General features: G+C 34.9%; 1 protein-coding gene across 1 annotated transcript in view; it reads right to left on the minus strand.

Annotated features, from left to right (window-relative positions):
• Macrod2 (MACRO domain containing 2) overlaps window positions 1-9,167 on the minus strand; it is a 1,506,514-nt gene that overhangs the window by 1,463,615 nt on the left and 33,732 nt on the right. The window lies entirely within an intron of this gene.

Raw genomic sequence — 9,167 nt, forward strand, 5'->3', positions numbered from 1 at the left:
TGGCAACATGTAACTTATTGCTGCCAAATTTGTTGTGCAACAGAGCAGTTGGAGGAGAATCGAGGTCTGACTGAATCCAGCTTTGGCACTTATGGCACCTCAGGGAGTAAAAGATAGTGACAGTTGCATTCCTCAGTATCCATGGGGAACTGGTTCCAAGATGCCCACAGATACCAAAATTCAAAGATGCTCAAGTACCTTATATAACATGATGTGGTATTTGCATATAACTTATACATTCTTGTATAAATTCCAAAACATCTCCAGATTACATGTGATATCTAACACAGTGCAAATACTATGGAAAGAGTTGGAATAGTTTAGGCAATAATGACACAAAGAAAAATTCTACATATTTAGTACAGAGGCATTTTTCCTGAATATATTTGACCCATGATCAGTTGAATTCACAGATATGCAGCTCACAGACACCCAAGGCTACTTAAATCATAGTATTGCTTTTAGGATTCAGTCAACTAATTTTGTAATGTGCATAGGGCAGTTCCTGGCATATATTAAGCCCTAAATAGGTATTTATTTCCTTTATGGCAAAGAGAAGATGCAATTAGATCAAATGGAAATAAACCTGAATCTTTGTCTCAGTCTTGCTACTTTCGCAGATAAGAAGTTTAGCATCAACTCAGTTTCACCTGTGACACTAATCACTTCACTCACTCACCTCCAAGAGTTAGGATCAGGTGATTTTGTGTATATAAGGGATCTTAAAAAACATTAAGTGCAACCATTCATCCTTTGGAAAGAAAAACATTAATTTCAAGTTACTACATCATATGAATTCTTATTCTAATATTTCAAAATATCAATTGCCAAGGTTACACATATTTACCTTCATATTTGATAGTGCCACATTTAATGGTAACTTTACCACTTGAACAACACACCATACTGTACATGCTAATGTACATCAATAAGAATAATTCAGCCATTTTTATGTGCCCCCAGTAGTCACATGACAAATTTTTAATTCTCTCTTCTTTCAGAAATTCAACTTTATCAACTATATTTTCTTTCCATGATTTTCACTGAAGGAATATATAATGGTTGGGGCCAATCAATCAAGGAACATAGAAGAAAAAATATAATATGGGATCTTAGCATTTGTTCTAGTACAAGCTCTAATGTTCTGCTACTAGCATCTGCAAACCTCATATGGTCTTTCTCTTGGCCCATATAGAGCATGACCAGTGGGCCAATGAAATGTACCCCAAGAAGCCCAATGCAAATGACATTGGAGGATAAATACACTAGTGTGCTCACTTCTTGGGTGGTATGATTCTGAGGTGTGTTCAATACTGATTCCAAGAAAACAACAGGAGAACTCAGCTCCAGTTTCCCACAATGGCAGGTGCTCATGCTTTCTTGGTCTCTTTTGTTGATCTCTCTTCTCCCTCATTTCTAAATGCTTGTGTACTTGGGACTCATCCTGGGAAAACTTTTTTCATCTTCATTCTCTGCCTGGGTGATCTTATCCATTTCAAGTTTTTAAGTAGCAATGACACTAAAATTTCGTTTTCAGTCTTGGCTGGTCTCCATTCCCACATTTTCAAGTGCTCTTAGCATCCTCACTTACATGTTAACAAGGCTGAAGAAGAACTCGTAATGTCCTTTCCAAAACTTGCCTCTGCACCATCTTGCCAATTTCAGGAGATACTATCATCATCCATCAATTGCTCAAGTCCAAATCCTAAAGATCATTCTTGCTTCCTCCCATCCTTTCACTTCCACATTAATCTATTAATAAATCTTAAAGACTTGATCTCCAAAATAAGCGCTGATTTTCTGCTTTATCTCCACTTCTAATGTTACCATCCTCATAAGTCACCACCTCTTCTCATCTGGGCTGTTGCATTCTCTACATAATATCCAAAAAAAAACCACTTTAAAAACTATTAATCAAGCCAAGATATGTTTTCCTCTAAACCTTCCAGGGGCTTCCAATTCCACTTAGAATAAAATTTAAGCTCTTTTTCCTGGCTTACAGGATCTTATCCTTCTTATCAAATGTGAAAGCTGACATTAGTTGTTTGTTACCGTTATGTTCCTTGTGTGATTGGCCATAACCATTTTATGTTCCTTCTACATTTTTATTAGTACTTCTCTATTGCTGATACAATTTCATACATAGGTCATAGAACTCAAGTCACATTTGTCTTTTTTTTAACAAGTTTCTTAAGTTTAGCAAACTTATTCGAGCCTCAGAGCTGTTATTCTGTTTCCTTTGCTAGAACATTCTTCTTTGAGATTGTTGTGTGGTCACCTCCTTTTTATCCAAATGTCGATTTAATGTACCCTCTTTAGAAACGACTGTAAACTGTCCAACCTAGGATAGTGCAAGAGATATTTGATCACAGTGATTGTCATTGCTTTTGTGTGCTTCTTTATTTACATATTTCCTCTTCCAGTTAAAATATAGAATAGAAATTTGTCTTATGAATCTTATCTAGAATTTAGAACATAAACCAATACTTATGAAACCTTCAAAAGATTGGGTTGAGTAAAATAAGCTATGAACTATTATCACCATCCCCATTTTGAAAATGGAGCAACTGAGCCTTCAGGTAGTTATGTAATTTCTTATAGGCAGAGACTGATTCCTCATTTAATTTACTTCAATACAAGAGCTCATAATTTTAACCACTATAACAAATTTCCTCTTGAATTGGATATAAGAAAATATTAATAATAAACAAACAGCCTATAACAGTAATCTTGTCACCCTGTCTGGATCAAGAAGCTTTTAGCACTGTTATTGAATTATCGGACACTGGAATTAATCATTCATGCTCGGAGCTCAAATGCTGTCAAGAGGTAGATCTCCGTTAGGGGTGAAGTGCTGAAGGTATGGCTTTGGAGGAAATCTCTCGCTTGTTTTCTTTGACTGTATTCTGCTTCCTGGCCATCATGCAATAAGCCTGTCTTCCGCATGCACTTGGAACTGTCTATCATGATGTTCTATTTGTCTACCATGATTTGCTGGCTCACATCAGACCCATGACCATGGAACCATATCTCCACATATCAAAATTTTGAAGCCATAAGCCAAACAAACTATTTCTCTTTCAATTGGACATGTTAGGCATTTTGGTTCAGCAATGGGAAAGTTAAACTATGCAATAACCTTTGTCTAAGAACATAGTGAACCCATTTCTATATATATATATATATATATATATATATATATATATATAAACTCAGCACATTTGAATACTTTTGAAGCTTATTAAATCACTCAAAGCTCTTAAAAATTAGTCTTAAATTTAGTGCTATGTGTGGACATCAAGAAGAAAGACAAGAAAAGCTATCTTAGTTCTCATCTTCTATACAAACCTAGTAGGAGTTATCCAATAGTTTAAACAACGAGATTCAATTTTCAGGCCATTTGTCATAGGAAAACTAAAAGACTCCAGATTATAGGAGAACATAATTTGTTTCAAAAGGAAACCAATAGAAGATGAGTCGTGTAATGATTCTTTTATGAGAATAAAACTGCATTTAACACATATGCATATAATTTGGAATCAGAATTAAGTGGCCCACAGATCACAGAATATGAAAAGCTATCTATTTTTTTTTTTTTGCTGAGAAGCTGAATAGCCTAAAAGTAACAATAATTGTAAAACCATCCTACCAAATGTATAGGAGGAAACTCAGCCTAACATGTGCATTAATCAATAGAAGTTTAATGCATAGTTTTCTAAAATTGTTTTGGCATATTTTATACTGATAACATCTCAAAGAAAGAATCCAAGGCATGAAAGAATATCAAATATTTATAAAGAGAAGGTAAACACATTTTGAATAATAGAAATTTTAGCTTTCCCGCATATTCCAAAGCAGTAACTGAAAATGGGAGAAACACACGTCGTACTCATATAGTATTTTCTCTTTTCTCTTTCCCAATACCTTTACTTACTGGAAAAGAATTCAAAATGGTCATATTGCAAAACTATATATAAAGGGACAGTAAAAAGTACATATAAAAAGACATTATAAAGCTCCTGATTAATAAACGGAGGCTCAGCTAATGGAGTTGAACTCGAGGCCTCTGATTCCAAGATGAATAAATAGTCTTTTATCTTACCACACAAGCAATACATTGCAAAAATACTTATTTGTACTTGTGCTTGAATGCCACGAGCTATAGAGTGCTCTAACTTTTGAGTTAAGCCATTTTAAAAATATTAAAAAATTATTGAGAATTAAAAAGAAAGTGTTTGGGATATACTTTTCACCTATGAGATGTCCAGATAAGACACTTCTCCCACCAAATGTGTTTGTTGCCCATTCTTAGACTAAAGTCAGATTAAATGAAATGAGAATCACTTCTTTTTTTTTTCCTTTTTTTTTTTGGAACCAGGGATTGAACTCAGGCCCTTGCACTTGCCACGGAAGCACTTATTCCACTGAGCCATCTCCCCTACCCTGAGAATAATTTCTTATAATCTCAAAAATAATCATTTCTTATTAGTGTAATTTTATCTGAGTGTTATTTTTCTTTGCTCTGCAGAAGATAAAATATTATCACTCAAAGATGGGCCTAGGCAGAAAGTGCTACTCAGAAAGCCAAGAGAAGAACTAGCAAATGAAGCTGTCTGAGATGCAGGAGGTGTGTGAGAGCTCCACACGGACTGACAGCAGCACTGCAGTGAATGGCGAAGTTGAAGAGGTGAGATGTTTACTGTGTGTAATTCCTGCATGGTCATTTCATATATGTGTCAATAAATCATTGATCATTTGTACACAGAAGCTACTTTTATCAACTCTGCTGTAAGGAAGCAGAGTTTATGTAAAAGATTGTAGTCATATAGTGTAAAATTTCATTTCCACTTAATTGGAAAACACACTAATGCATGGATTGGGGTATACTTTTAAGAATTTTATTGTGTTCCTTTGTTTCACTAGACTAGGACATAATGTGGCTACATGAAAAGGCCACAAGTTGTATTTGAGCATATTAAAAAAAATCATCTGGTTAATGTGCAGAGATATTAGAACTAGAGATAAGCTGTTGTATGTGTACTAAATGCCTACTATGTGAAAAGCTCAGAAAACCTCAGTGGTGAAATATTAACTGCAAACACTTTCCAATCTGCTTATTACTATTAAAAGCATACAAATGAAGAGGTAAACTAGGCCATAAGTCAATTATTAGAGGCAATATATTCACTGAGGAAAACTCAATTAGTTATAGTTCCAGTCAAAATAAACTTTTGGAAAAAGATATCCACTTTGATTCTAAAAGGGATGAGGAATGTATACAAAGTCAAATGTGTTCAGTCTTTATGCCACATGCTGTGTTAGAAAGCTGAGTTAACCCACATACCTGAATGGATCCCTTAATAATACTACCAAGGAATCACATGGCTTCTCGCTGTTCTTCACCCCATCCCTCTATCTATGACGATTGTTCTTTGATAATGTAATGGATAGTATATTTTTTTCACTTGTCTTACTTGCGTTGTTATTTTTGCAACAAAAAAACTCAATGCCCATAAGTGAAAGGAAAAGAGTTTTTATTTTGGCCCATAGTTTGTAAAGACTTCAAGCCAGAATCCACTGCTTCCATGTCAGTGCAGCACAACAGGAGGAGACAGAAGAGTAGAATTAGTTGACCATGGCAGCCAGGAAGCAGTGTACCTTCTTTCTTCTTTTCCTTTTCATGCCATCCAGGGTATAAACCTATTGACTGGCACTACTCACATACTGGGTAGGCCTTCACTCTTCAGTAAATCCATCATCCACACTAGAATTATGCTAAACCAATTAGTAGACTACTCCAGCATCAGGCACCTATGGTCTGGCCACTTCCCAAAAGTCATACCTACAACACATGAGGCTGGGGAGAGAGGGTATCTTGATGTAATCCAGAACAATAACCCACTGATGTGACATTTTTAAGCTAAAGTAAACACAGTGTAATCAAAGACCTAAATTGTACTTCCATAGTACTTTGACTTTCTGCCAAATCCAGAAGAAAAATCAATCTTTATCCACTTATCTCTCAAAGTATAAAAGACGCATGGTGAAGTTCTGAACTGTGCCTAACACTTAGAGCTTAGCTCAGCCACCTGGGGGGGAAAAAACGCATTTTATGCTATTCAATTTTTGTGGCACTTGTTACATGGCATTATTGTGCCAATAACTGATTGATACAACTTTATAAAAGTAAGAAAGTTATCCCAGAGGGGCAAAAAAGCTAGCTCAAAGTTTCATAGGTAGTGAGGGGGAAAATCCTAGTTTAAAATTCCAGTCTGCTATAAAGCTAAGTCCATTTTTTCTACCATACTGATCCTAAAGAGAACTTGGGAATTAGAGAGGCCATTTTAACTTGAGGGCAAACTAAATAAAGCCATAGACACAAGAAAGAAAGATCTAAAATGCTTAAAAAATTTCTTAGCTGGCACAAAGACTAATAAAATTGGGAAAGTACTATTGCTCTAAATTTATCTTCAATAAAATGTTTAGGACTTTCAGATTCATGGTAAGGACATGAAACGCCATCAAAATATTTTAAATACAGAAGAAACCTATTGAAGAAAGACAATTCAAGAAGCCTCATGTAAAAATAAATAAATAAAAAAGAAGCCTCTTGTAGTATGAACATTCTCATAAGATCACTCATAATTTTTTTCAGTAATCTAGGTGAAAGTAACAGATAATTCATATTTAGTTCTCATCTTCAAGCCAAGATTAAATAATCTTACACTAATAGACTCTCCCTATGGAGCTGAAAATTTTACTTTTATTTTAAGCATGTCTATCTAAATGGAAATAAACTCCTTGAATTTTAACTTTAAATTTACTTCAACATAGTTTTCATTTAATATTCACCAATTCATTATGTGTGTATATATTGATGCATCTAGTAATTTACAAATGTGGTTAAAAGATAAGTTGAGTGGCAGCCGAGAGGTGAATCAGGCTAAAAGCATAAATCTACTGCCTTTCGGCTAAATGCTAACTAAGGGAGGAAATGACTGTAATGATGAATATATGAACCCAAACATCAAATTTCTCATGATGAATGTTCAGTGTCCTGGTTAGTTAGAGACCTTTCCAATCCACTTATGCTAAGGTTTAAGAAAAATAAATACAAATATTTGGTGTACCTACATCCTTTAACAAAAAAATATTTGTTTATCTGAAGCATATCTACACATGAAATATTAATTAAATTGATTTGAATCATGATTTATTCTGCAAAGCCATTAGGTAGACACAGCATAGAAACTTTGTAGCTTTTTCTGAGACCCAAGATTTATAAATACCAAATTAATGGCGGCCATGGTGGCAGAACCCTGTAATCCCAGAACTCAAGAGGGTGACACAGGAGTATGGTTGGGAGTTTGAGACCAACTTAGGCTACAAAGTAAGCTAAAGGACAGCCTGAACCATATAGAGAGACCCTGTCTCAAATAGACAAAAACAAATAAATAAATAAATAAATACCAAATTATCACTTTCATTTCATAAAGATCACTATATTTGAGGAAAAAATATTAATAATGTATGATTTTTGCCTCACACAATATCATGTTTTATATTGGATGCAACAGATTTCCAAAAAAGTTTTCTGTAAAGGAGACTATATAGAAGTCTTTTTTGGAAAATATAAAAATAAATTATAGTAAGAAGAAGAGTAGAGCTGCCCACACACCATTCCACCTACCCTTTCCCATCCACAGGATTTATTTTTCTATCACCTCGTTCCTCCACTGTAGGACTAAGAGATTTGGCAGCCTATAGTAGGGGGACAGAGTCACTGTCTTTAGGATAGTTTTAGAAGCTTAATCTACATTATCTGAATTAATCACCTAATAATGCTGTTATGGGCCTCAAATTAGAAATAATACAAAACACAATTTTCAGCTATTTACCTACAATACAGATCTCCCTTGCTCTTTCTTAGATATACAACACTTCTATGAATTTGGGAACTCATGGCATCTTCTTCATTTTTTAAGAGAGATCCAATTTAGACTAGTGAAATCAAATGTGTCACTCATTTGTTGTAAATGTTGTGTAATGGATGAGTATGAATATCTCAAAAATCAGAGAACTTTTGGCCATCAAGCTCTTCATATTCACAAAATTACCATTTCCTAGTTCCTTTACCTTGTTCTGAAAGAGGTATAGTGGAACAAATGATTGTGTGAAAAAATCAAAATTGGAAAATGAAGATTTTTAAACTAAATGAAGATGGACTGGCCAAATAGCTCAGGAGATTAAAATGCCTGAAAGCAAGTGCAAGGGCCTGGGATTCGATCCCCTGGACTGCCATGAGGGCCCCGCCCCCGAGGCGTGCTGAGATGGCCAAAGAGACTGGGTGTGGTGGTGTGCGCCTGTAAACCCAGCTCTTGGGAGGCTGTAAACAGGCAGAGCACTAGGAGTCGAATCTAGTAGTGAGACCCTGGACACCCTGTAGATCCTTCCCTAAAATACAAAAAACAAAAAACTAAATGAAGCCTAATGGAAGAATTAGAAAGAGAAAAAAAGGACTCCAAAACGAAACATTTAAGTGGACTAAAGTACTATAATGTCTATTTTTCTTGTGTGATATGTAGTAAATATTTAAATTCAACCACAAAATAGCTATATACATTCACAAAGTATAAAGTGTACAAGCAGTTGGCATAAGAGGCTATCATTTCTAATTATAATTTTCAATCATAGAAAACAAGGTAAGGAGAATGAATAAATCTAAATAAACTTATACTAGAGCTGAATTTTGTTTTTGTACAGGCTAACTACATTCTTATCAACATTACTTATTTTTTGATGGAAAACTATTTCTAAACAACTTTTGTTTCTATCAATTATTTCTTAGAAATTTGAGTATTAAGGATGGCTGTTTTAGGTTACCCTGATTCTTTGATTATTTAAATTCTTAAACAAATTTTCTTATCCCAGTCAGCATGACTTTATTGATCAAGAACTGGATCCCAGTTAAATACGGATTTGAGGCCACACATTTGGCTCCTTCCAGCAGCCCTAATGGCATGGCCAGGCTGGATTTCTGGACATGCCATTGAAAGCTAAAGATCCCTGCTCATGAACCAGCTTCACCCTTAGTTTCACTGACTTAACACTGATATTAGAATCACTCAAACCATATCGTTTTCTCCAGTACTGTGTTTTCATGTCAT

This window comes from Octodon degus, unplaced genomic scaffold, assembly GCF_000260255.1.
Source record: "Octodon degus isolate 3935 unplaced genomic scaffold, OctDeg1.0 scaffold00073, whole genome shotgun sequence".
Taxonomy (NCBI): Eukaryota; Metazoa; Chordata; class Mammalia; order Rodentia; family Octodontidae; genus Octodon; species Octodon degus.